This window comes from Electrophorus electricus, chromosome 11, assembly GCF_041902795.1.
Source record: "Electrophorus electricus isolate QZ-2024a chromosome 11, ASM4190279v1, whole genome shotgun sequence".
Lineage (NCBI taxonomy): Eukaryota > Metazoa > Chordata > Actinopteri > Gymnotiformes > Gymnotidae > Electrophorus > Electrophorus electricus.
In genome coordinates this window covers 986,966-1,013,513 of record NC_137507.1, presented here as the reverse complement: position 1 = coordinate 1,013,513, position 26,548 = coordinate 986,966, and the positions used below count along the sequence as shown (strand labels likewise).

Genomic DNA, 26,548 nt, shown 5'->3' with positions numbered 1-26,548 from the left:
GAAGCCATTAAATGCATTGGCCGGGAATCAGACGCGGGTCTCATGCGTGGCAGGCGAGAATTCTACCACTGAACCACCAATGCATGAAAACAAGCATTTTGTGCAATTTTCCGTTGCCATTCTGGAAACTATGATGGCTTTGTCATGCATAATTAAACACTAATGCTTGAAAAAAAGCATTTTTTTTTTACCCTTTTTTTTCCGTTCGAATACTGGAAACTATGATGACTTTATCATACATACTGAACCACCATAGCTTGAAAAGAAGCATTTTTATTAATTTTCTGTTAATATGCTGGAAACTATGATGGATTTATCGTACATACACTACGCTTTTAATAATGAATGCCAATGAAAAAGACATTTTCAGTGCTTTGGATCTAATCCTTATTGTCACACTTCCTGCCTTCATCTTCACAATATGTCAAAGATCAGACCAATAATGAGTATTACTGAATCCTGTCTGTCATCGAGCTTGGCACGATTCCATTCCCAAGTGATTTGTAATTTTAGGGGTTACACAAAGAAGAGGTGTATTCATCACCAACAGGAAGAAACCATTTTGCAAGAACTTGAGAAAACTCTTCCATGACCGATGTTTGCTATGAATGATATTGTGCATCAGAAGGAGGACTCTCAGCAGTGAGAGACTTGTATCACATTAACCTATAAATCATTTTCTTACCCAACCAAAATTTCAGACGGGCCATAAGTGGAATCTTTTCCAGATGCATAGAAAAACAATTACACAAACACTAAGAAAAATTGAAACGTCAAGAAAGCCAAAAGGTATTTTTAGAGTGAAGGTTCTGAAAGGTGACGGAAAGGCTTTAAACAACTACCAAAACAAAAGGAGTCATTGAATGCATTGGCCGGGAATCAGACCCCGGGTCTCCCGCGTGGCAGGCGAGAATTCTCCCACTGAACCACCAATGCATGAAAATAAGCATTTTGTGCAATTTTCCGTTGCCATTCTGGAAACTATGATGGCTTTGTCATGCATAATTAAACACTAATGCTTGAAAAAAAGCATTTTTTTTTACCCTTTTTTTTCCGTTCGAATACTGGAAACTATGATGACTTTATCATACATACTGAACCACCATTGCTTGAAAAGAAGCATTTTTATTAATTTTCTGTTAATATACTGGAAACTATGATGGATTTATCGTACATACACTACGCTTTTAATAATGAATGCCAATGAAAAAGACATTTTCAGTACTTTGGATCTAATCCTTATTGTCACACTTCCTGCCTACATCTTCACAATATGTCAAAGATCAGACCAATAATGAGTATTACTGAATCCTGTCTGTCATCGAGCTTGGCATGATTCCATTCCCAAGTAATTTGTAATTTTAGGGGTTACACAAAGAAGAGGTGTCTTCATCACCAACAGGAAGAAACCATTTTGCAAGAACTTGAGAAAACTCTTCCATGACCGATGTTTGCTATGAATGATATTGTGCATCAGAAGGAGGACTCTCAGCAGTGAGAGACTTGTATCACATTAACCTATAAATCATTTTATTACCCAACCAAAATTTCAGATGGGCCATAAGTGGAATCTTTTCCATATGCATAGAAAAACAATTACACAAACACTAAGAAAAATTGAAACGTCAAGAAAGCCAAAAGGCATTTTTAGAGTGAAGGTTCTGAAAGGTGACGGAAAGGCTTTAAACAACTACCAAAACAAAAGGAGTCATTGAATGCATTGGCCGGGAATCAGACCCCGGGTCTCCCGCGTGGCAGGCGAGAATTGTACCACTGAACGACCAATGCATGAAAATAAGCATTTTGTGCAATTTTCCGTTGCCATTCTGGAAACTATGATGGCTTTGTCATGCATAATTAAACACTAATGCTTGAAAAAAAGCATTTTTTTTTACCCTTTTTTTTCCGTTCGAATACTGGAAACTATGATGACTTTATCATACATACTGAACCACCATTGCTTGAAAAGAAGCATTTTTATTAATTTTCTGTTAATATACTGGAAACTATGATGGATTTATCGTACATACACTACGCTTTTAATAATGAATGCCAATGAAAAAGACATTTTCAGTACTTTGGATCTATTCCTTATTGTCACACTTCCTGCCTACATCTTCACAATATGTCAAAGATCAGACCAATAATGAGTATTACTGAATCCTGTCTGTCATCGAGCTTGGCATGATTCCATTCCCAAGTAATTTGTCATTTTAGGGGTTACACAAAGAAGAGGTGTCTTCATCACCAACAGGAAGAAACCATTTTGCAAGAACTTGAGAAAACTCTTCCATGACCGATGTTTGCTATGAATGATATTGTGCATCAGAAGGAGGGCTCTCAGCACTGAGAGACTTGCATCACAGTAACCTATAAATCATTTTATTACCCAACCAAAATTTCAGATGGGCCATAAGTGGAATCTTTTCCATATGCATAGAAAAACAATTAGACAAACACTAAGAAAAATTGAAACGTCAAGAAAGCCAAAAGGCATTTTTAGAGTGAAGGTTCTGAAAGGTGACGGAAAGGCTTTAAACAACTACCAAAACAAAAGAAGCCATTAAATGCATTGGCCGGGAATCGGACGCGGGTCTCACGCGTGGCAGGCGAGAATTCTACCACTGAACCACCAATGCATGAAAACAAGCATTTTGTGCAATTTTCCGTTGCCATTCTGGAAACTATGATGGCTTTGTCATGCATAATTAAACACTAATGCTTGAAAAAAAGCATTTTTTTTTTACCCTTTTTTTTCCGTTCGAATACTGGAAACTATGATGACTTTATCATACATACTGAACCACCATTGCTTGAAAAGAAGCATTTTTATTAATTTTCTGTTAATATACTGGAAACTATGATGGATTTATCATACATACACTACGCTTTTAATAATGAATGCCAATGAAAAAGACATTTTCAGTGCTTTGGATCTAATCCTTATTGTCACACTTCCTGCCTTCATCTTCACAATATTTCAAAGATCAGACCAATAATGAGTATTACTGAATCCTGTCTGTCATCGAGCTTGGCACGATTCCATTCCCAAGTGATTTGTAATTTTAGGGGTTACACAAAGAAGAGGTGTATTCATCACCAACAGGAAGAAACCATTTTGCAAGAACTTGAGAAAACTCTTCCATGACCGATGTTTGCTATGAATGATATTGTGCATCAGAAGGAGGACTCTCAGCAGTGAGAGACTTGTATCACATTAACCTCTAAATCATTTTATTACCCAACCAAAATTTCAGATGGGCCATAAGTGGAATCTTTTCCATATGCATAGAAAAACAATTACACAAACACTAAGAAAAATTGAAACGTCAAGAAAGCCAAAAGGCATTTTCAGAGTGAAGGTTCTGAATGGTGACGGAAAGGCTTTAAACAACTACCAAAACAAAAGAAGCCATTAAATGCATTGGCCGGGAATCGGACGCGGGTCTCACGCGTGGCAGGCGAGAATTCTACCACTGAACCACCAATGCATGAAAACAAGCATTTTGTGCAATTTTCCGTTGCCATTCTGGAAACTATGATGGCTTTGTCATGCATAATTAAACACTAATGCTTGAAAAAAAGCATTTTTTTTTTACCCTTTTTTTTCCGTTCGAATACTGGAAACTATGATGACTTTATCATACATACTGAACCACCATTGCTTGAAAAGAAGCATTTTTATTAATTTTCTGTTAATATACTGGAAACTATGATGGATTTATCGTACATACACTACGCTTTTAATAATGAATGCCAATGAAAAAGACATTTTCAGTACTTTGGATCTAATCCTTATTGTCACACTTCCTGCCTACATCTTCACAATATGTCAAAGATCAGACCAATAACGAGTATTACTGAATCCTGTCTGTCATCGAGCTTGGCATGATTCCATTCCCAAGTAATTTGTAATTTTAGGGGTTACACAAAGAAGAGGTGTCTTCATCACCAACAGGAAGAAACCATTTTGCAAGAACTTGAGAAAACTCTTCCATGACCGATGTTTGCTATGAATGATATTGTGCATCAGAAGGAGGGCTCTCAGCACTGAGAGACTTGCATCACAGTAACCTATAAATCATTTTCTTACCCAACCAAAATTTCAGATGGGCCGTAAGTGGAATCTTTTCCATATGCATAGAAAAACAATTAGACAAACATTAAGAAAAATTGAAACGTCAAGAAAGCCAAAAGGCATTTTTAGAGTGAAGGTTCTGAATGGTGACGGAAAGGCTTTAAACAACTACCAAAACAAAAGAAGCCATTAAATGCATTGGCCGGGAATCGGACGCGGGTCTCACGCGTGGCAGGCGAGAATTCTACCACTGAACCACCAATGCATGAAAACAAGCATTTTGTGCAATTTTCCGTTGCCATTCTGGAAACTATGATGGCTTTGTCATGCATAATTAAACACTAATGCTTGAAAAAAAGCATTTTTTTTTTACCCTTTTTTTTCCGTTCGAATACTGGAAACTATGATGACTTTATCATACATACTGAACCACCATTGCTTGAAAAGAAGCATTTTTATTAATTTTCTGTTAATATACTGGAAACTATGATGGATTTATCGTACATACACTACGCTTTTAATAATGAATGCCAATGAAAAAGACATTTTCAGTGCTTTGGATCTAATCCTTATTGTCACACTTCCTGCCTTCATCTTCACAATATGTCAAAGATCAGACCAATAATGAGTATTACTGAATCCTGTCTGTCATCGAGCTTGGCACGATTCCATTCCCAAGTGATTTGTAATTTTAGGGGTTACACAAAGAAGAGGTGTATTCATCACCAACAGGAAGAAACCATTTTGCAAGAACTTGAGAAAACTCTTCCATGACCGATGTTTGCTATGAATGATATTGTGCATCAGAAGGAGGACTCTCAGCAGTGAGAGACTTGTATCACATTAACCTATAAATCATTTTATTACCCAACCAAAATTTCAGATGGGCCATAAGTGGAATCTTTTCCATATGCATAGAAAAACAATTACACAAACACTAAGAAAAATTGGAACGTCAAGAAAGCCAAAAGGCATTTTTAGAGTGAAGGTTCTGAAAGGTGACGGAAAGGCTTTAAACAACTACCAAAACAAAAGGAGTCATTGAATGCATTGGCCGGGAATCGGACCCAGGCCTCCTGCGTGGCAGGCGAGAATTCTACCACTGAACCACCAATGCATGAAAACAAGCATTTTGTGCAATTTTCCGTTGCCATTCTGGAAACTATGATGGCTTTGTCATGCATAATTAAACACTAATGCTTGAAAAAAAGCATTTTTTTTTACCCTTTTTTTTCCGTTCGAATACTGGAAACTATGATGACTTTATCATACATACTGAACCACCATTGCTTGAAAAGAAGCATTTATATTAATTTTCTGTTAATATGCTGGAAACTATGATGGATTTATCGTACATACACTACGCTTTTAATAATGAATGCCAATGAAAAAGACATTTTCAGTGCTTTGGATCTAATACTTATTGTCACACTTCTTGCCTTCATCTTCACAATATGTCAAAGATCAGACCAATAATGAGTATTACTGAATCCTGTCTGTCATCGAGCTTGGCACGATTCCATTCCCTAGTGCTTTGTAATTTTAGGGGTTACACAAAGAAGAGGTGTCTTCATCACCAACAGGAAGAAACCATTTTGCAAGAACTTGAGAAAACTCTTCCATGACCGATGTTTGCTATGAATGATATTGTTCATCAGAAGGAGGGCTCTCAGCACTGACAGACTTGCATCACAGTAACCTATAAATCATTTTCTTACCCAACCAAAATTTCAGACGGGCCATAAGTGGAATCTTTTCCATATGCATAGAAAAACAATTACACAAACACTAAGAAAAATTGAAACGTCAAGAAAGCCAAAAGGCATTTTTAGAGTGAAGGTTCTGAAAGGTGACGGAAAGGCTTTAAACAACTACCAAAACAAAAGAAGCCATTGAATGCATTGGCCGGGAATCGGACCCGGGTCTCCCGCATGGCAGGCGAGAATTCTACCACTGAACCACCAATGCATGAAAACAAGCATTTTGTGCAATTTTCCGTTGCCATTCTGGAAACTATGATGGCTTTGTCATGCATAATTAAACACTAATGCTTGAAAAAAAGCATTTTTTTTTACCCTTTTTTTTCCGTTCGAATACTGGAAACTATGATGACTTTATCATACATACTGAACCACCATTGCTTGAAAAGAAGCATTTTTATTAATTTTCTGTTAATATACTGGAAACTATGATGGATTTATCGTACATACACTACGCTTTTAATAATGAATGCCAATGAAAAAGACATTTTCAGTACTTTGGATCTAATCCTTATTGTCACACTTCCTGCCTACATCTTCACAATATGTCAAAGATCAGACCAATAACGAGTATTACTGAATCCTGTCTGTCATCGAGCTTGGCATGATTCCATTCCCAAGTAATTTGTAATTTTAGGGGTTACACAAAGAAGAGGTGTCTTCATCACCAACAGGAAGAAACCATTTTGCAAGAACTTGAGAAAACTCTTCCATGACCGATGTTTGCTATGAATGATATTGTGCATCAGAAGGAGGGCTCTCAGCACTGAGAGACTTGCATCACAGTAACCTATAAATCATTTTCTTACCCAACCAAAATTTCAGATGGGCCGTAAGTGGAATCTTTTCCATATGCATAGAAAAACAATTAGACAAACATTAAGAAAAATTGAAACGTCAAGAAAGCCAAAAGGCATTTTTAGAGTGAAGGTTCTGAATGGTGACGGAAAGGCTTTAAACAACTACCAAAACAAAAGAAGCCATTAAATGCATTGGCCGGGAATCGGACCCGGGTCTCCCGCGTGGCAGGCGAGAATTCTACCACTGAACCACCAATGCATGAAAACAAGCATTTTGTGCAATTTTCCGTTGCCATTCTGGAAACTATGATGGCTTTGTCATGCATAATTAAACACTAATGCTTGAAAAAAAGCATTTTTTTTTTACCCTTTTTTTTCCGTTCGAATACTGGAAACTATGATGACTTTATCATACATACTGAACCACCATTGCTTGAAAAGAAGCATTTTTATTAATTTTCTGTTAATATACTGGAAACTATGATGGATTTATCGTACATACACTACGCTTTTAATAATGAATGCCAATGAAAAAGACATTTTCAGTGCTTTGGATCTAATCCTTATTGTCACACTTCCTGCCTTCATCTTCACAATATGTCAAAGATCAGACCAATAATGAGTATTACTGAATCCTGTCTGTCATCGAGCTTGGCACGATTCCATTCCCAAGTGATTTGTAATTTTAGGGGTTACACAAAGAAGAGGTGTATTCATCACCAACAGGAAGAAACCATTTTGCAAGAACTTGAGAAAACTCTTCCATGACCGATGTTTGCTATGAATGATATTGTGCATCAGAAGGAGGACTCTCAGCAGTGAGAGACTTGTATCACATTAACCTATAAATCATTTTATTACCCAACCAAAATTTCAGATGGGCCATAAGTGGAATCTTTTCCATATGCATAGAAAAACAATTACACAAACACTAAGAAAAATTGAAACGTCAAGAAAGCCAAAAGGCATTTTTAGAGTGAAGGTTCTGAAAGGTGACGGAAAGGCTTTAAACAACTACCAAAACAAAAGGAGTCATTGAATGCATTGGCCGGGAATCGGACCCGGGCCTCCCGCGTGGCAGGCGAGAATTCTACCACTGAACCACCAATGCATGAAAACAAGCATTTTGTGCAATTTTCCGTTGCCATTCTGGAAACTATGATGGCTTTGTCATGCATAATTAAACACTAATGCTTGAAAAAAAGCATTTTTTTTTACCCTTTTTTTTCCGTTCGAATACTGGAAACTATGATGACTTTATCATACATACTGAACCACCATTGCTTGAAAAGAAGCATTTTTATTAATTTTCTGTTAATATACTGGAAACTATGATGGATTTATCGTACATACACTACGCTTTTAATAATGAATGCCAATGAAAAAGACATTTTCAGTACTTTGGATCTAATCCTTATTGTCACACTTCCTGCCTACATCTTCACAATATGTCAAAGATCAGACCAATAACGAGTATTACTGAATCCTGTCTGTCATCGAGCTTGGCATGATTCCATTCCCAAGTAATTTGTAATTTTAGGGGTTACACAAAGAAGAGGTGTCTTCATCACCAACAGGAAGAAACCATTTTGCAAGAACTTGAGAAAACTCTTCCATGACCGATGTTTGCTATGAATGATATTGTGCATCAGAAGGAGGGCTCTCAGCACTGAGAGACTTGCATCACAGTAACCTATAAATCATTTTCTTACCCAACCAAAATTTCAGATGGGCCGTAAGTGGAATCTTTTCCATATGCATAGAAAAACAATTAGACAAACATTAAGAAAAATTGAAACGTCAAGAAAGCCAAAAGGCATTTTTAGAGTGAAGGTTCTGAATGGTGACGGAAAGGCTTTAAACAACTACCAAAACAAAAGAAGCCATTAAATGCATTGGCCGGGAATCGGACGCGGGTCTCACGCGTGGCAGGCGAGAATTCTACCACTGAACCACCAATGCATGAAAACAAGCATTTTGTGCAATTTTCCGTTGCCATTCTGGAAACTATGATGGCTTTGTCATGCATAATTAAACACTAATGCTTGAAAAAAAGCATTTTTTTTTTACCCTTTTTTTTCCGTTCGAATACTGGAAACTATGATGACTTTATCATACATACTGAACCACCATTGCTTGAAAAGAAGCATTTTTATTAATTTTCTGTTAATATACTGGAAACTATGATGGATTTATCGTACATACACTACGCTTTTAATAATGAATGCCAATGAAAAAGACATTTTCAGTGCTTTGGATCTAATCCTTATTGTCACACTTCCTGCCTTCATCTTCACAATATGTCAAAGATCAGACCAATAATGAGTATTACTGAATCCTGTCTGTCATCGAGCTTGGCATGATTCCATTCCCAAGTGATTTGTAATTTTAGGGGTTACACAAAGAAGAGGTGTCTTCATCACCAACAGGAAGAAACCATTTTGCAAGAACTTGAGAAAACTCTTCCATGACCGATGTTTGCTATGAATGATATTGTTCATCAGAAGGAGCGCTCTCAGCACTGACAGACTTGCATCACAGTAACCTATAAATCATTTTCTTACCCAACCAAAATTTCAGACGGGCCATAAGTGGAATCTTTTCCATATGCATAGAAAAACAATTACACAAACACTAAGAAAAATTGAAACGTCAAGAAAGCCAAAAGGCATTTTTAGAGTGAAGGTTCTGAAAGGTGACGGAAAGGCTTTAAACAACTACCAAAACAAAAGAAGCCATTGGCCGGGAATCGGACCCGGGTCTCCCGCGTGGCAGGCGAGAATTCTACCACTGAACCACCAATGCATGAAAACAAGCATTTTGTGCAATTTTCCGTTGCCATTCTGGAAACTATGATGGCTTTGTCATGCATAATTAAACACTAATGCTTGAAAAAAAGCATTTTTTTTTACCCTTTTTTTTCCGTTCGATTACTGGAAACTATGATGACTTTATCATACATACTGAACCACCATTGCTTGAAAAGAAGCATTTTTATTAATTTTCTGTTAATATACTGGAAACTATGATGGATTTATCGTACATACACTACGCTTTTAATAATGAATGCCAATGAAAAAGACATTTTCAGTACTTTGGATCTAATCCTTATTGTCACACTTCCTGCCTACATCTTCACAATATGTCAAAGATCAGACCAATAATGAGTATTACTGAATCCTGTCTGTCATCGAGCTTGACACGATTCCATTCCCAAGTAATTTGTAATTTTAGGGGTTACACAAAGAAGAGGTGTCTTCATCACCAACAGGAAGAAACCATTTTGTAAGAACTTGAGAAAACTCTTCCATGACCGATGTTTGCTATGAATGATATTGTGCATCAGAAGGAGAGCTCTCAGCACTGAGAGACTTGCATCACAGTAACCTATAAATCATTTTCTTACCCAACCAAAATTTCAGATGGGCCATAAGTGGAATCTTTTCCATATGCATAGAAAAACAATTACACAAACACTAAGAAAAATTGGAACGTCAAGAAAGCCAAAAGGCATTTTTAGAGTGAAGGTTCTGAAAGGTGACGGAAAGGCTTTAAACAACTACCAAAACAAAAGGAGTCATTGAATGCATTGGCCGGGAATCGGACCCAGGCCTCCTGCGTGGCAGGCGAGAATTCTACCACTGAACCACCAATGCATGAAAACAAGCATTTTGTGCAATTTTCCGTTGCCATTCTGGAAACTATGATGGCTTTGTCATGCATAATTAAACACTAATGCTTGAAAAAAAGCATTTTTTTTTACCCTTTTTTTTCCGTTCGAATACTGGAAACTATGATGACTTTATCATACATACTGAACCACCATTGCTTGAAAAGAAGCATTTATATTAATTTTCTGTTAATATGCTGGAAACTATGATGGATTTATCGTACATACACTACGCTTTTAATAATGAATGCCAATGAAAAAGACATTTTCAGTGCTTTGGATCTAATACTTATTGTCACACTTCTTGCCTTCATCTTCACAATATGTCAAAGATCAGACCAATAATGAGTATTACTGAATCCTGTCTGTCATCGAGCTTGGCACGATTCCATTCCCTAGTGCTTTGTAATTTTAGGGGTTACACAAAGAAGAGGTGTCTTCATCACCAACAGGAAGAAACCATTTTGCAAGAACTTGAGAAAACTCTTCCATGACCGATGTTTGCTATGAATGATATTGTTCATCAGAAGGAGGGCTCTCAGCACTGACAGACTTGCATCACAGTAACCTATAAATCATTTTCTTACCCAACCAAAATTTCAGACGGGCCATAAGTGGAATCTTTTCCATATGCATAGAAAAACAATTACACAAACACTAAGAAAAATTGAAACGTCAAGAAAGCCAAAAGGCATTTTTAGAGTGAAGGTTCTGAAAGGTGACGGAAAGGCTTTAAACAACTACCAAAACAAAAGAAGCCATTGAATGCATTGGCCGGGAATCGGACCCGGGTCTCCCGCATGGCAGGCGAGAATTCTACCACTGAACCACCAATGCATGAAAACAAGCATTTTGTGCAATTTTCCGTTGCCATTCTGGAAACTATGATGGCTTTGTCATGCATAATTAAACACTAATGCTTGAAAAAAAGCATTTTTTTTTACCCTTTTTTTTCCGTTCGAATACTGGAAACTATGATGACTTTATCATACATACTGAACCACCATTGCTTGAAAAGAAGCATTTTTATTAATTTTCTGTTAATATACTGGAAACTATGATGGATTTATCGTACATACACTACGCTTTTAATAATGAATGCCAATGAAAAAGACATTTTCAGTACTTTGGATCTAATCCTTATTGTCACACTTCCTGCCTACATCTTCACAATATGTCAAAGATCAGACCAATAACGAGTATTACTGAATCCTGTCTGTCATCGAGCTTGGCATGATTCCATTCCCAAGTAATTTGTAATTTTAGGGGTTACACAAAGAAGAGGTGTCTTCATCACCAACAGGAAGAAACCATTTTGCAAGAACTTGAGAAAACTCTTCCATGACCGATGTTTGCTATGAATGATATTGTGCATCAGAAGGAGGGCTCTCAGCACTGAGAGACTTGCATCACAGTAACCTATAAATCATTTTCTTACCCAACCAAAATTTCAGATGGGCCGTAAGTGGAATCTTTTCCATATGCATAGAAAAACAATTAGACAAACATTAAGAAAAATTGAAACGTCAAGAAAGCCAAAAGGCATTTTTAGAGTGAAGGTTCTGAATGGTGACGGAAAGGCTTTAAACAACTACCAAAACAAAAGAAGCCATTAAATGCATTGGCCGGGAATCGGACGCGGGTCTCACGCGTGGCAGGCGAGAATTCTACCACTGAACCACCAATGCATGAAAACAAGCATTTTGTGCAATTTTCCGTTGCCATTCTGGAAACTATGATGGCTTTGTCATGCATAATTAAACACTAATGCTTGAAAAAAAGCATTTTTTTTTTACCCTTTTTTTTCCGTTCGAATACTGGAAACTATGATGACTTTATCATACATACTGAACCACCATTGCTTGAAAAGAAGCATTTTTATTAATTTTCTGTTAATATACTGGAAACTATGATGGATTTATCGTACATACACTACGCTTTTAATAATGAATGCCAATGAAAAAGACATTTTCAGTGCTTTGGATCTAATCCTTATTGTCACACTTCCTGCCTTCATCTTCACAATATGTCAAAGATCAGACCAATAATGAGTATTACTGAATCCTGTCTGTCATCGAGCTTGGCATGATTCCATTCCCAAGTGATTTGTAATTTTAGGGGTTACACAAAGAAGAGGTGTCTTCATCACCAACAGGAAGAAACCATTTTGCAAGAACTTGAGAAAACTCTTCCATGACCGATGTTTGCTATGAATGATATTGTTCATCAGAAGGAGCGCTCTCAGCACTGACAGACTTGCATCACAGTAACCTATAAATCATTTTCTTACCCAACCAAAATTTCAGACGGGCCATAAGTGGAATCTTTTCCATATGCATAGAAAAACAATTACACAAACACTAAGAAAAATTGAAACGTCAAGAAAGCCAAAAGGCATTTTTAGAGTGAAGGTTCTGAAAGGTGACGGAAAGGCTTTAAACAACTACCAAAACAAAAGAAGCCATTGAATGCATTGGCCGGGAATCGGACCCGGGTCTCCCGCGTGGCAGGCGAGAATTCTACCACTGAACCACCAATGCATGAAAACAAGCATTTTGTGCAATTTTCCGTTGCCATTCTGGAAACTATGATGGCTTTGTCATGCATAATTAAACACTAATGCTTGAAAAAAAGCATTTTTTTTTACCCTTTTTTTTCCGTTCGATTACTGGAAACTATGATGACTTTATCATACATACTGAACCACCATTGCTTGAAAAGAAGCATTTTTATTAATTTTCTGTTAATATACTGGAAACTATGATGGATTTATCGTACATACACTACGCTTTTAATAATGAATGCCAATGAAAAAGACATTTTCAGTACTTTGGATCTAATCCTTATTGTCACACTTCCTGCCTACATCTTCACAATATGTCAAAGATCAGACCAATAATGAGTATTACTGAATCCTGTCTGTCATCGAGCTTGACACGATTCCATTCCCAAGTAATTTGTAATTTTAGGGGTTACACAAAGAAGAGGTGTCTTCATCACCAACAGGAAGAAACCATTTTGTAAGAACTTGAGAAAACTCTTCCATGACCGATGTTTGCTATGAATGATATTGTGCATCAGAAGGAGAGCTCTCAGCACTGAGAGACTTGCATCACAGTAACCTATAAATCATTTTCTTACCCAACCAAAATTTCAGATGGGCCATAAGTGGAATCTTTTCCATATGCATAGAAAAACAATTACACAAACACTAAGAAAAATTGGAACGTCAAGAAAGCCAAAAGGCATTTTTAGAGTGAAGGTTCTGAAAGGTGACGGAAAGGCTTTAAACAACTACCAAAACAAAAGGAGTCATTGAATGCATTGGCCGGGAATCGGACCCAGGCCTCCTGCGTGGCAGGCGAGAATTCTACCACTGAACCACCAATGCATGAAAACAAGCATTTTGTGCAATTTTCCGTTGCCATTCTGGAAACTATGATGGCTTTGTCATGCATAATTAAACACTAATGCTTGAAAAAAAGCATTTTTTTTTACCCTTTTTTTTCCGTTCGAATACTGGAAACTATGATGACTTTATCATACATACTGAACCACCATTGCTTGAAAAGAAGCATTTATATTAATTTTCTGTTAATATGCTGGAAACTATGATGGATTTATCGTACATACACTACGCTTTTAATAATGAATGCCAATGAAAAAGACATTTTCAGTGCTTTGGATCTAATACTTATTGTCACACTTCTTGCCTTCATCTTCACAATATGTCAAAGATCAGACCAATAATGAGTATTACTGAATCCTGTCTGTCATCGAGCTTGGCACGATTCCATTCCCTAGTGCTTTGTAATTTTAGGGGTTACACAAAGAAGAGGTGTCTTCATCACCAACAGGAAGAAACCATTTTGCAAGAACTTGAGAAAACTCTTCCATGACCGATGTTTGCTATGAATGATATTGTTCATCAGAAGGAGGGCTCTCAGCACTGACAGACTTGCATCACAGTAACCTATAAATCATTTTCTTACCCAACCAAAATTTCAGACGGGCCATAAGTGGAATCTTTTCCATATGCATAGAAAAACAATTACACAAACACTAAGAAAAATTGAAACGTCAAGAAAGCCAAAAGGCATTTTTAGAGTGAAGGTTCTGAAAGGTGACGGAAAGGCTTTAAACAACTACCAAAACAAAAGAAGCCATTGAATGCATTGGCCGGGAATCGGACCCGGGTCTCCCGCATGGCAGGCGAGAATTCTACCACTGAACCACCAATGCATGAAAACAAGCATTTTGTGCAATTTTCCGTTGCCATTCTGGAAACTATGATGGCTTTGTCATGCATAATTAAACACTAATGCTTGAAAAAAAGCATTTTTTTTTACCCTTTTTTTTCCGTTCGAATACTGGAAACTATGATGACTTTATCATACATACTGAACCACCATTGCTTGAAAAGAAGCATTTTTATTAATTTTCTGTTAATATACTGGAAACTATGATGGATTTATCGTACATACACTACGCTTTTAATAATGAATGCCAATGAAAAAGACATTTTCAGTACTTTGGATCTAATCCTTATTGTCACACTTCCTGCCTACATCTTCACAATATGTCAAAGATCAGACCAATAACGAGTATTACTGAATCCTGTCTGTCATCGAGCTTGGCATGATTCCATTCCCAAGTAATTTGTAATTTTAGGGGTTACACAAAGAAGAGGTGTCTTCATCACCAACAGGAAGAAACCATTTTGCAAGAACTTGAGAAAACTCTTCCATGACCGATGTTTGCTATGAATGATATTGTGCATCAGAAGGAGGGCTCTCAGCACTGAGAGACTTGCATCACAGTAACCTATAAATCATTTTCTTACCCAACCAAAATTTCAGATGGGCCGTAAGTGGAATCTTTTCCATATGCATAGAAAAACAATTAGACAAACATTAAGAAAAATTGAAACGTCAAGAAAGCCAAAAGGCATTTTTAGAGTGAAGGTTCTGAATGGTGACGGAAAGGCTTTAAACAACTACCAAAACAAAAGAAGCCATTAAATGCATTGGCCGGGAATCGGACCCGGGTCTCCCGCGTGGCAGGCGAGAATTCTACCACTGAACCACCAATGCATGAAAACAAGCATTTTGTGCAATTTTCCGTTGCCATTCTGGAAACTATGATGGCTTTGTCATGCATAATTAAACACTAATGCTTGAAAAAAAGCATTTTTTTTTTACCCTTTTTTTTCCGTTCGAATACTGGAAACTATGATGACTTTATCATACATACTGAACCACCATTGCTTGAAAAGAAGCATTTTTATTAATTTTCTGTTAATATACTGGAAACTATGATGGATTTATCGTACATACACTACGCTTTTAATAATGAATGCCAATGAAAAAGACATTTTCAGTGCTTTGGATCTAATCCTTATTGTCACACTTCCTGCCTTCATCTTCACAATATGTCAAAGATCAGACCAATAATGAGTATTACTGAATCCTGTCTGTCATCGAGCTTGGCACGATTCCATTCCCAAGTGATTTGTAATTTTAGGGGTTACACAAAGAAGAGGTGTATTCATCACCAACAGGAAGAAACCATTTTGCAAGAACTTGAGAAAACTCTTCCATGACCGATGTTTGCTATGAATGATATTGTTCATCAGAAGGAGGGCTCTCAGCACTGACAGACTTGCATCACAGTAACCTATAAATCATTTTCTTACCCAACCAAAATTTCAGACGGGCCATAAGTGGAATCTTTTCCATATGCATAGAAAAACAATTACACAAACACTAAGAAAAATTGAAACGTCAAGAAAGCCAAAAGGCATTTTTAGAGTGAAGGTTCTGAAAGGTGACGGAAAGGCTTTAAACAACTACCAAAACAAAAGAAGCCATTGAATGCATTGGCCGGGAATCGGACCCGGGTCTCCCGCATGGCAGGCGAGAATTCTACCACTGAACCACCAATGCATGAAAACAAGCATTTTGTGCAATTTTCCGTTGCCATTCTGGAAACTATGATGGCTTTGTCATGCATAATTAAACACTAATGCTTGAAAAAAAGCATTTTTTTTTACCCTTTTTTTTCCGTTCGAATACTGGAAACTATGATGACTTTATCATACATACTGAACCACCATTGCTTGAAAAGAAGCATTTTTATTAATTTTCTGTTAATATACTGGAAACTATGATGGATTTATCGTACATACACTACGCTTTTAATAATGAATGCCAATGAAAAAGACATTTTCAGTACTTTGGATCTAATCCTTATTGTCACACTTCCTGCCTACATCTTCACAATATGTCAAAGATCAGACCAATAACGAGTATTACTGAATCCTGTCTGTCATCGAGCTTGGCATGATTCCATTCCCAAGTAATTTGTAATTTTAGGGGTTACACAAAGAAGAGGTGTCTTCATCACCAACAGGAAGAAACCATTTTGCAAGAACTTGAGAAAACTCTTCCATGACCGATGTTTGCTATGAATGATATTGTGCATCAGAAGGAGGGCTCTCAGCACTGAGAGACTTGCATCACAGTAACCTATAAATCATTTTCTTACCCAACCAAAATTTCAGATGGGCCGTAAGTGGAATCTTTTCCATATGCATAGAAAAACAATTAGACAAACATTAAGAAAAATTGAAACGTCAAGAAAGCCAAAAGGCATTTTTAGAGTGAAGGTTCTGAATGGTGACGGAAAGGCTTTAAACAACTACCAAAACAAAAGAAGCCATTAAATGCATTGGCCGGGAATCGGACGCGGGTCTCACGCGTGGCAGGCGAGAATTCTACCACTGAACCACCAATGCATGAAAACAAGCATTTTGTGCAATTTTCCGTTGCCATTCTGGAAACTATGATGGCTTTGTCATGCATAATTAAACACTAATGCTTGAAAAAAAGCATTTTTTTTTTACCCTTTTTTTTCCGTTCGAATACTGGAAACTATGATGACTTTATCATACATACTGAACCACCATTGCTTGAAAAGAAGCATTTTTATTAATTTTCTGTTAATATACTGGAAACTATGATGGATTTATCGTACATACACTACGCTTTTAATAATGAATGCCAATGAAAAAGACATTTTCAGTGCTTTGGATCTAATCCTTATTGTCACACTTCCTGCCTTCATCTTCACAATATGTCAAAGATCAGACCAATAATGAGTATTACTGAATCCTGTCTGTCATCGAGCTTGGCATGATTCCATTCCCAAGTGATTTGTAATTTTAGGGGTTACACAAAGAAGAGGTGTCTTCATCACCAACAGGAAGAAACCATTTTGCAAGAACTTGAGAAAACTCTTCCATGACCGATGTTTGCTATGAATGATATTGTTCATCAGAAGGAGCGCTCTCAGCACTGACAGACTTGCATCACAGTAACCTATAAATCATTTTCTTACCCAACCAAAATTTCAGACGGGCCATAAGTGGAATCTTTTCCATATGCATAGAAAAACAATTACACAAACACTAAGAAAAATTGAAACGTCAAGAAAGCCAAAAGGCATTTTTAGAGTGAAGGTTCTGAAAGGTGACGGAAAGGCTTTAAACAACTACCAAAACAAAAGAAGCCATTGAATGCATTGGCCGGGAATCGGACCCGGGTCTCCCGCGTGGCAGGCGAGAATTCTACCACTGAACCACCAATGCATGAAAACAAGCATTTTGTGCAATTTTCCGTTGCCATTCTGGAAACTATGATGGCTTTGTCATGCATAATTAAACACTAATGCTTGAAAAAAAGCATTTTTTTTTACCCTTTTTTTTCCGTTCGATTACTGGAAACTATGATGACTTTATCATACATACTGAACCACCATTGCTTGAAAAGAAGCATTTTTATTAATTTTCTGTTAATATACTGGAAACTATGATGGATTTATCGTACATACACTACGCTTTTAATAATGAATGCCAATGAAAAAGACATTTTCAGTACTTTGGATCTAATCCTTATTGTCACACTTCCTGCCTACATCTTCACAATATGTCAAAGATCAGACCAATAATGAGTATTACTGAATCCTGTCTGTCATCGAGCTTGACACGATTCCATTCCCAAGTAATTTGTAATTTTAGGGGTTACACAAAGAAGAGGTGTCTTCATCACCAACAGGAAGAAACCATTTTGTAAGAACTTGAGAAAACTCTTCCATGACCGATGTTTGCTATGAATGATATTGTGCATCAGAAGGAGAGCTCTCAGCACTGAGAGACTTGCATCACAGTAACCTATAAATCATTTTCTTACCCAACCAAAATTTCAGACGGGCCATAAGTGGAATCTTTTCCATATGCATAGAAAAACAATTACACAAACACTAAGAAAAATTGAAACGTCAAGAAAGCCAAAAGGCATTTTTAGAGTGAAGGTTCTGAAAGGTGACGGAAAGGCTTTAAACAACTACCAAAACAAAAGGAGTCATTGAATGCATTGGCCGGGAACCGGACCCGGGTCTCCCGCGTGGCAGGAAAGAATTCTACCACTGAACCACCAATGCATTAAAATAAGCATTTTGTGCAATTTTCCGTTGCCATTCTGGAAACTATGATGGCTTTGTCATGCATAATTAAACACTAATGCTTGAAAAAAAGCATTTTCTTTTTACCCTTTTTTTTCCGTTCGAATACTGGAAACTATGATGACTTTATCATACATACTGAACCACCATTGCTTGAAAAGAAGCATTTTTATTAATTTTCTGTTAATATACTGGAAACTATGATGGATTTATCGTACATACACTACGCTTTTAATAATGAATGCCAATGAAAAAGACATTTTCAGTGCTTTGGATCTAATCCTTATTGTCACACTTCCTGCCTTCATCTTCACAATATGTCAAAGATCAGACCAATAATGAGTATTACTGAATCCTGTCTGTCATCGAGCTTGGCATGATTCCATTCCCAAGTGATTTGTAATTTTAGGGGTTACACAAAGAAGAGGTGTCTTCATCACCAACAGGAAGAAACCATTTTGCAAGAACTTGAGAAAACTCTTCCATGACCGATGTTTGCTATGAATGATATTGTTCATCAGAAGGAGCGCTCTCAGCACTGACAGACTTGCATCACAGTAACCTATAAATCATTTTCTTACCCAACCAAAATTTCAGACGGGCCATAAGTGGAATCTTTTCCATATGCATAGAAAAACAATTACACAAACACTAAGAAAAATTGAAACGTCAAGAAAGCCAAAAGGCATTTTTAGAGTGAAGGTTCTGAAAGGTGACGGAAAGGCTTTAAACAACTACCAAAACAAAAGGAGTCATTGAATGCATTGGCCGGGAACCGGACCCGGGTCTCCCGCGTGGCAGGAAAGAATTCTACCACTGAACCACCAATGCATTAAAATAAGCATTTTGTGCAATTTTCCGTTGCCATTCTGGAAACTATGATGGCTTTGTCATGCATAATTAAACACTAATGCTTGAAAAAAAGCATTTTCTTTTTACCCTTTTTTTTCCGTTCGAATACTGGAAACTATGATGACTTTATCATACATACTGAACCACCATTGCTTGAAAAGAAGCATTTTTATTAATTTTCTGTTAATATACTGGAAACTATGATGGATTTATCGTACATACACTACGCTTTTAATAATGAATGCCAATGAAAAAGACATTTTCAGTGCTTTGGATCTAATCCTTATTGTCACACTTCCTGCCTTCATCTTCACAATATGTCAAAGATCAGACCAATAATGAGTATTACTGAATCCTGTCTGTCATCGAGCTTGGCATGATTCCATTCCCAAGTGATTTGTAATTTTAGGGGTTACACAAAGAAGAGGTGTCTTCATCACCAACAGGAAGAAACCATTTTGCAAGAACTTGAGAAAACTCTTCCATGACCGATGTTTGCTATGAATGATATTGTTCATCAGAAGGAGCGCTCTCAGCACTGACAGACTTGCATCACAGTAACCTATAAATCATTTTCTTACCCAACCAAAATTTCAGACGGGCCATAAGTGGAATCTTTTCCATATGCATAGAAAAACAATTACACAAAGACTAAGAAAAATTGAAACGTCAAGAAAGCCAAAAGGCATTTTTAGAGTGAAGGTTCTGAAAGGTGACGGAAAGGCTTTAAACAACTACCAAAACAAAAGAAGCCATTGAATGCATTGGCCGGGAATCGGACCCGGGTCTCCCGCGTGGCAGGCGAGAATTCTACCACTGAACCACCAATCCATGAAAACAAGCATTTTGTGCAATTTTCCGTTGCCATTCTGGAAACTATGATGGCTTTGTCATGCATAATTAAACACTAATGCTTGAAAAAAAGCATTTTTTTTTACCCTTTTTTTTCCGTTCGATTACTGGAAACTATGATGACTTTATCATACATAATGAACCACCATTGCTTGAAAAGAAGCATTTTTATTAATTTTCTGTTAATATACTGGAAACTATGATGGATTTATCGTACATACACTACGCTTTTAATAATGAATGCCAATGAAAAAGACATTTTCAGTACTTTGGATCTAATCCTTATTGTCACACTTCCTGCCTACATCTTCACAATATGTCAAAGATCAGACCAATAATGAGTATTACTGAATCCTGTCTGTCATCGAGCTTGACACGATTCCATTCCCAAGTAATTTGTAATTTTAGGGGTTACACAAAGAAGAGGTGTCTTCATCACCAACAGGAAGAAACCATTTTGTAAGAACTTGAGAAAACTCTTCCATGACCGATGTTTGCTATGAATGATATTGTGCATCAGAAGGAGAGCTCTCAGCACTGAGAGACTTGCATCACAGTAACCTATAAATCATTTTATTTACCCAACCAAAATTTCAGATGGGCCATAAGTGGAATCTTTTCCATATGCATAGAAAAACAATTAGACAAACACTAAGAAAAATTGAAACGTCAAGAAAGCCAAAAGGCATTTTTAGAGTGAAGGTTCTGAAAGGTGACGGAAAGGCTTTAAACAACTACCAATACAAAAGAAGCCATTGAATGCATTGGCCGGGAATCGGACCCGGGTCTCCCGCATGGCAGGCGAGAATTCTACCACTGAACCACCAATGCATGAAAACAAGCATTTTGTGCAATTTTCCGTTGCCATTCTGGAAACTATGATGGCTTTGTCATGCATAATTAAACACTAATGCTTGAAAAAAAGCATTTTTTTTTACCCTTTTTTTTCCGTTCGAATACTGGAAACTATGATGACTTTATCATACATACTGAACCACCATTGCTTGAAAAGAAGCATTTTTATTAATTTTCTGTTAATATACTGGAAACTATGATGGATTTATCGTACATACACTACGCTTTTAATAATGAATGCCAATGAAAAAGACATTTTCAGTACTTTGGATCTAATCCTTATTGTCACACTTCCTGCCTACATCTTCACAATATGTCAAAGATCAGACCAATAACGAGTATTACTGAATCCTGTCTGTCATCGAGCTTGGCATGATTCCATTCCCAAGTAATTTGTAATTTTAGGGGTTACACAAAGAAGAGGTGTCTTCATCACCAACAGGAAGAAACCATTTTGCAAGAACTTGAGAAAACTCTTCCATGACCGATGTTTGCTATGAATGATATTGTGCATCAGAAGGAGGGCTCTCAGCACTGAGAGACTTGCATCACAGTAACCTATAAATCATTTTCTTACCCAACCAAAATTTCAGATGGGCCGTAAGTGGAATCTTTTCCATATGCATAGAAAAACAATTAGACAAACATTAAGAAAAATTGAAACGTCAAGAAAGCCAAAAGGCATTTTTAGAGTGAAGGTTCTGAAAGGTGACGGAAAGGCTTTAAACAACTACCAAAACAAAAGAAGCCATTAAATGCATTGGCCGGGAATCGGACGCGGGTCTCACGCGTGGCAGGCGAGAATTCTACCACTGAACCACCAATGCATGAAAACAAGCATTTTGTGCAATTTTCCGTTGCCATTCTGGAAACTATGATGGCTTTGTCATGCATAATTAAACACTAATGCTTGAAAAAAAGCATTTTTTTTTTACCCTTTTTTTTCCGTTCGAATACTGGAAACTATGATGACTTTATCATACATACTGAACCACCATAGCTTGAAAAGAAGCATTTTTATTAATTTTCTGTTAATATACTGGAAACTATGATGGATTTATCGTACATACACTACGCTTTTAATAATGAATGCCAATGAAAAAGACATTTTCAGTGCTTTGGATCTAATCCTTATTGTCACACTTCCTGCCTTCATCTTCACAATATGTCAAAGATCAGACCAATAATGAGTATTACTGAATCCTGTCTGTCATCAAGCTTGGCACGATTCCATTCCCAAGTGATTTGTAATTTTAGGGGTTACACAAAGAAGAGGTGTATTCATCACCAACAGGAAGAAACCATTTTGCAAGAACTTGAGAAAACTCTTCCATGACCGATGTTTGCTATGAATGATATTGTGCATCAGAAGGAGGACTCTCAGCAGTGAGAGACTTGTATCACATTAACCTATAAATCATTTTCTTACCCAACCAAAATTTCAGACGGGCCATAAGTGGAATCTTTTCCATATGAATAGAAAAACAATTACACAAACACTAAGAAAAATTGAAACGTCAAGAAAGCCAAAAGGCATTTTTAGAGTGAAGGTTCTGAAAGGTGACGGAAAGGCTTTAAACAACTACCAAAACAAAAGGAGTCATTGAATGCATTGGCCGGGAATCAGACCCCGGGTCTCCCGCGTGGCAGGCGAGAATTCTCCCACTGAACCACCAATGCATGAAAATAAGCATTTTGTGCAATTTTCCGTTGCCATTCTGGAAACTATGATGGCTTTGTCATGCATAATTAAACACTAATGCTTGAAACAAAGCATTTTTTTTTACCCTTTTTTTTCCGTTCGAATACTGGAAACTATGATGACTTTATCATACATACTGAACCACCATTGCTTGAAAAGAAGCATTTTTATTAATTTTCTGTTAATATACTGGAAACTATGATGGATTTATCGTACATACACTACGCTTTTAATAATGAATGCCAATGAAAAAGACATTTTCAGTACTTTGGATCTAATCCTTATTGTCACACTTCCTGCCTACATCTTCACAATATGTCAAAGATCAGACCAATAATGAGTATTACTGAATCCTGTCTGTCATCGAGCTTGGCACGATTCCATTCCCAAGTGATTTGTAATTTTAGGGGTTACACAAAGAAGAGGTGTATTCATCACCAACAGGAAGAAACCATTTTGCAAGAACTTGAGAAAACTCTTCCATGACCGATGTTTGCTATGAATGATATTGTTCATCAGAAGGAGGGCTCTCAGCACTGACAGACTTGCATCACAGTAACCTATAAATCATTTTCTTACCCAACCAAAATTTCAGACGGGCCATAAGTGGAATCTTTTCCATATGCATAGAAAAACAATTACACAAACACTAAGAAAAATTGAAACGTCAAGAAAGCCAAAAGGCATTTTTAGAGTGAAGGTTCTGAAAGGTGACGGAAAGGCTTTAAACAACTACCAAAACAAAAGAAGCCATTGAATGCATTGGCCGGGAATCGGACCCGGGTCTCCCGCATGGCAGGCGAGAATTCTACCACTGAACCACCAATGCATGAAAACAAGCATTTTGTGCAATTTTCCGTTGCCATTCTGGAAACTATGATGGCTTTGTCATGCATAATTAAACACTAATGCTTGAAAAAAAGCATTTTTTTTTACCCTTTTTTTTCCGTTCGAATACTGGAAACTATGATGACTTTATCATACATACTGAACCACCATTGCTTGAAAAGAAGCATTTTTATTAATTTTCTGTTAATATACTGGAAACTATGATGGATTTATCGTACATACACTACGCTTTTAATAATGAATGCCAATGAAAAAGACATTTTCAGTACTTTGGATCTAATCCTTATTGTCACACTTCCTGCCTACATCTTCACAATATGTCAAAGATCAGACCAATAACGAGTATTACTGAATCCTGTCTGTCATCGAGCTTGGCATGATTCCATTCCCAAGTAATTTGTAATTTTAGGGGTTACACAAAGAAGAGGTGTCTTCATCACCAACAGGAAGAAACCATTTTGCAAGAACTTGAGAAAACTCTTCCATGACCGATGTTTGCTATGAATGATATTGTGCATCAGAAGGAGGGCTCTCAGCACTGAGAGACTTGCATCACAGTAACCTATAAATCATTTTCTTACCCAACCAAAATTTCAGATGGGCCGTAAGTGGAATCTTTTCCATATGCATAGAAAAACAATTAGACAAACATTAAGAAAAATTGAAACGTCAAGAAAGCCAAAAGGCATTTTTAGAGTGAAGGTTCTGAAAGGTGACGGAAAGGCTTTAAACAACTACCAAAACAAAAGAAGCCATTAAATGCATTGGCCGGGAATCGGACGCGGGTCTCACGTGTGGCAGGCGAGAATTCTACCACTGAACCACCAATGCATGAAAACAAGCATTTTGTGCAATTTTCCGTTGCCATTCTGGAAACTATGATGGCTTTGTCATGCATAATTAAACACTAATGCTTGAAAAAAAGCATTTTTTTTTTACCCTTTTTTTTCCGTTCGAATACTGGAAACTATGATGACTTTATCATACATACTGAACCACCATTGCTTGAAAAGAAGCATTTTTATTAATTTTCTGTTAATATACTGGAAACTATGATGGATTTATCGTACATACACTACACTTTTAATAATGAATGCCAATGAAAAAGACATTTTCAGTGCTTTGGATCTAATCCTTATTGTCACACTTCCTGCCTTCATCTTCACAATATGTCAAAGATCAGACCAATAATGAGTATTACTGAATCCTGTCTGTCATCGAGCTTGGCACGATTCCATTCCCAAGTGATTTGTAATTTTAGGGGTTACACAAAGAAGAGGTGTATTCATCACCAACAGGAAGAAACCATTTTGCAAGAACTTGAGAAAACTCTTCCATGACCGATGTTTGCTATGAATGATATTGTGCATCAGAAGGAGGACTCTCAGCAGTGAGAGACTTGCATCACATTAACCTATAAATCATTTTATTACCCAACCAAAATTTCAGATGGGCCATAAGTGGAATCTTTTCCATATGCATAGAAAAACAATTACACAAACACTAAGAAAAATTGAAACGTCAAGAAAGCCAAAAGGCATTTTTAGAGTGAAGGTTCTGAAAGGTGACGGAAAGGCTTTAAACAACTACCAAAACAAAAGGAGTCATTGAATGCATTGGCCGGGAATCGGACCCGGGCCTCCCGCGTGGCAGGCGAGAATTCTACCACTGAACCACCAATGCATGAAAACAAGCATTTTGTGCAATTTTCCGTTGCCATTCTGGAAACTATGATGGCTTTGTCATGCATAATTAAACACTAATGCTTGAAAAAAAGCATTTTTTTTTACCCTTTTTTTTCCGTTCGAATACTGGAAACTATGATGACTTTATCATACATACTGAACCACCATTGCTTGAAAAGAAGCATTTTTATTAATTTTCTGTTAATATGCTGGAAACTATGATGGATTTATCGTACATACACTACGCTTTTAATAATGAATGCCAATGAAAAAGACATTTTCAGTGCTTTGGATCTAATACTTATTGTCACACTTCTTGCCTTCATCTTCACAATATGTCAAAGATCAGACCAATAATGAGTATTACTGAATCCTGTCTGTCATCGAGCTTGGCACGATTCCATTCCCTAGTGCTTTGTAATTTTAGGGGTTACACAAAGAAGAGGTGTCTTCATCACCAACAGGAAGAAACCATTTTGCAAGAACTTGAGAAAACTCTTCCATGACCGATGTTTGCTATGAATGATATTGTTCATCAGAAGGAGGGCTCTCAGCACTGACAAACTTGCATCACAGTAACCTATAAATCATTTTCTTACCCAACCAAAATTTCAGACGGGCCATAAGTGGAATCTTTTCCATATGCATAGAAAAACAATTACACAAACACTAAGAAAAATTGAAACGTCAAGAAAGCCAAAAGGCATTTTTAGAGTGAAGGTTCTGAAAGGTGACGGAAAGGCTTTAAACAACTACCAAAACAAAAGAAGCCATTGAATGCATTGGCCGGGAATCGGACCCGGGTCTCCCGCGTGGCAGGCGAGAATTCTACCACTGAACCACCAATGCATGAAAACAAGCATTTTGTGCAATTTTCCGTTGCCATTCTGGAAACTATGATGGCTTTGTCATGCATAATTAAACA

General features: G+C 37.1%; 27 non-coding genes across 27 annotated transcripts; all 27 read right to left on the bottom strand.

Annotated features, from left to right (window-relative positions):
* Positions 1–864: 864 nt before the first annotated feature.
* On the bottom strand, positions 865–936 carry trnag-gcc (transfer RNA glycine (anticodon GCC)). Its single transcript has one exon. It is a non-coding gene; the product is annotated as a tRNA-Gly (tRNA).
* Positions 937–2,568: 1,632 nt separating this feature from the next.
* On the bottom strand, positions 2,569–2,639 carry trnag-gcc (transfer RNA glycine (anticodon GCC)). Its single transcript has one exon. It is a non-coding gene; the product is annotated as a tRNA-Gly (tRNA).
* Positions 2,640–3,420: 781 nt separating this feature from the next.
* Positions 3,421–3,491, bottom strand: trnag-gcc (transfer RNA glycine (anticodon GCC)). Its single transcript has one exon. It is a non-coding gene; the product is annotated as a tRNA-Gly (tRNA).
* A 781-nt stretch (positions 3,492–4,272) lies between these two features.
* On the bottom strand, positions 4,273–4,343 carry trnag-gcc (transfer RNA glycine (anticodon GCC)). Its single transcript has one exon. It is a non-coding gene; the product is annotated as a tRNA-Gly (tRNA).
* A 781-nt stretch (positions 4,344–5,124) lies between these two features.
* Positions 5,125–5,195, bottom strand: trnag-gcc (transfer RNA glycine (anticodon GCC)). The gene has a single exon. It is a non-coding gene; the product is annotated as a tRNA-Gly (tRNA).
* A 780-nt stretch (positions 5,196–5,975) lies between these two features.
* On the bottom strand, positions 5,976–6,046 carry trnag-gcc (transfer RNA glycine (anticodon GCC)). The gene has a single exon. It is a non-coding gene; the product is annotated as a tRNA-Gly (tRNA).
* A 780-nt stretch (positions 6,047–6,826) lies between these two features.
* Positions 6,827–6,897, bottom strand: trnag-gcc (transfer RNA glycine (anticodon GCC)). The gene has a single exon. It is a non-coding gene; the product is annotated as a tRNA-Gly (tRNA).
* Positions 6,898–7,678: 781 nt separating this feature from the next.
* Positions 7,679–7,749, bottom strand: trnag-gcc (transfer RNA glycine (anticodon GCC)). Its single transcript has one exon. It is a non-coding gene; the product is annotated as a tRNA-Gly (tRNA).
* A 780-nt stretch (positions 7,750–8,529) lies between these two features.
* On the bottom strand, positions 8,530–8,600 carry trnag-gcc (transfer RNA glycine (anticodon GCC)). Its single transcript has one exon. It is a non-coding gene; the product is annotated as a tRNA-Gly (tRNA).
* A 771-nt stretch (positions 8,601–9,371) lies between these two features.
* Positions 9,372–9,443, bottom strand: trnag-gcc (transfer RNA glycine (anticodon GCC)). Its single transcript has one exon. It is a non-coding gene; the product is annotated as a tRNA-Gly (tRNA).
* A 780-nt stretch (positions 9,444–10,223) lies between these two features.
* Positions 10,224–10,294, bottom strand: trnag-gcc (transfer RNA glycine (anticodon GCC)). The gene has a single exon. It is a non-coding gene; the product is annotated as a tRNA-Gly (tRNA).
* Positions 10,295–11,074: 780 nt separating this feature from the next.
* trnag-gcc (transfer RNA glycine (anticodon GCC)) lies at positions 11,075–11,145 on the bottom strand. Its single transcript has one exon. It is a non-coding gene; the product is annotated as a tRNA-Gly (tRNA).
* A 780-nt stretch (positions 11,146–11,925) lies between these two features.
* On the bottom strand, positions 11,926–11,996 carry trnag-gcc (transfer RNA glycine (anticodon GCC)). Its single transcript has one exon. It is a non-coding gene; the product is annotated as a tRNA-Gly (tRNA).
* A 781-nt stretch (positions 11,997–12,777) lies between these two features.
* trnag-gcc (transfer RNA glycine (anticodon GCC)) lies at positions 12,778–12,848 on the bottom strand. The gene has a single exon. It is a non-coding gene; the product is annotated as a tRNA-Gly (tRNA).
* A 780-nt stretch (positions 12,849–13,628) lies between these two features.
* Positions 13,629–13,699, bottom strand: trnag-gcc (transfer RNA glycine (anticodon GCC)). Its single transcript has one exon. It is a non-coding gene; the product is annotated as a tRNA-Gly (tRNA).
* A 780-nt stretch (positions 13,700–14,479) lies between these two features.
* Positions 14,480–14,550, bottom strand: trnag-gcc (transfer RNA glycine (anticodon GCC)). The gene has a single exon. It is a non-coding gene; the product is annotated as a tRNA-Gly (tRNA).
* Positions 14,551–15,330: 780 nt separating this feature from the next.
* On the bottom strand, positions 15,331–15,401 carry trnag-gcc (transfer RNA glycine (anticodon GCC)). Its single transcript has one exon. It is a non-coding gene; the product is annotated as a tRNA-Gly (tRNA).
* A 781-nt stretch (positions 15,402–16,182) lies between these two features.
* On the bottom strand, positions 16,183–16,253 carry trnag-gcc (transfer RNA glycine (anticodon GCC)). Its single transcript has one exon. It is a non-coding gene; the product is annotated as a tRNA-Gly (tRNA).
* Positions 16,254–17,033: 780 nt separating this feature from the next.
* Positions 17,034–17,104, bottom strand: trnag-gcc (transfer RNA glycine (anticodon GCC)). The gene has a single exon. It is a non-coding gene; the product is annotated as a tRNA-Gly (tRNA).
* Positions 17,105–17,885: 781 nt separating this feature from the next.
* Positions 17,886–17,956, bottom strand: trnag-gcc (transfer RNA glycine (anticodon GCC)). Its single transcript has one exon. It is a non-coding gene; the product is annotated as a tRNA-Gly (tRNA).
* A 2,484-nt stretch (positions 17,957–20,440) lies between these two features.
* On the bottom strand, positions 20,441–20,511 carry trnag-gcc (transfer RNA glycine (anticodon GCC)). Its single transcript has one exon. It is a non-coding gene; the product is annotated as a tRNA-Gly (tRNA).
* A 781-nt stretch (positions 20,512–21,292) lies between these two features.
* On the bottom strand, positions 21,293–21,363 carry trnag-gcc (transfer RNA glycine (anticodon GCC)). The gene has a single exon. It is a non-coding gene; the product is annotated as a tRNA-Gly (tRNA).
* Positions 21,364–22,143: 780 nt separating this feature from the next.
* Positions 22,144–22,214, bottom strand: trnag-gcc (transfer RNA glycine (anticodon GCC)). The gene has a single exon. It is a non-coding gene; the product is annotated as a tRNA-Gly (tRNA).
* Positions 22,215–22,995: 781 nt separating this feature from the next.
* trnag-gcc (transfer RNA glycine (anticodon GCC)) lies at positions 22,996–23,067 on the bottom strand. The gene has a single exon. It is a non-coding gene; the product is annotated as a tRNA-Gly (tRNA).
* A 780-nt stretch (positions 23,068–23,847) lies between these two features.
* Positions 23,848–23,918, bottom strand: trnag-gcc (transfer RNA glycine (anticodon GCC)). The gene has a single exon. It is a non-coding gene; the product is annotated as a tRNA-Gly (tRNA).
* A 1,632-nt stretch (positions 23,919–25,550) lies between these two features.
* On the bottom strand, positions 25,551–25,621 carry trnag-gcc (transfer RNA glycine (anticodon GCC)). The gene has a single exon. It is a non-coding gene; the product is annotated as a tRNA-Gly (tRNA).
* A 780-nt stretch (positions 25,622–26,401) lies between these two features.
* Positions 26,402–26,472, bottom strand: trnag-gcc (transfer RNA glycine (anticodon GCC)). The gene has a single exon. It is a non-coding gene; the product is annotated as a tRNA-Gly (tRNA).
* Positions 26,473–26,548: the final 76 nt, after the last annotated feature.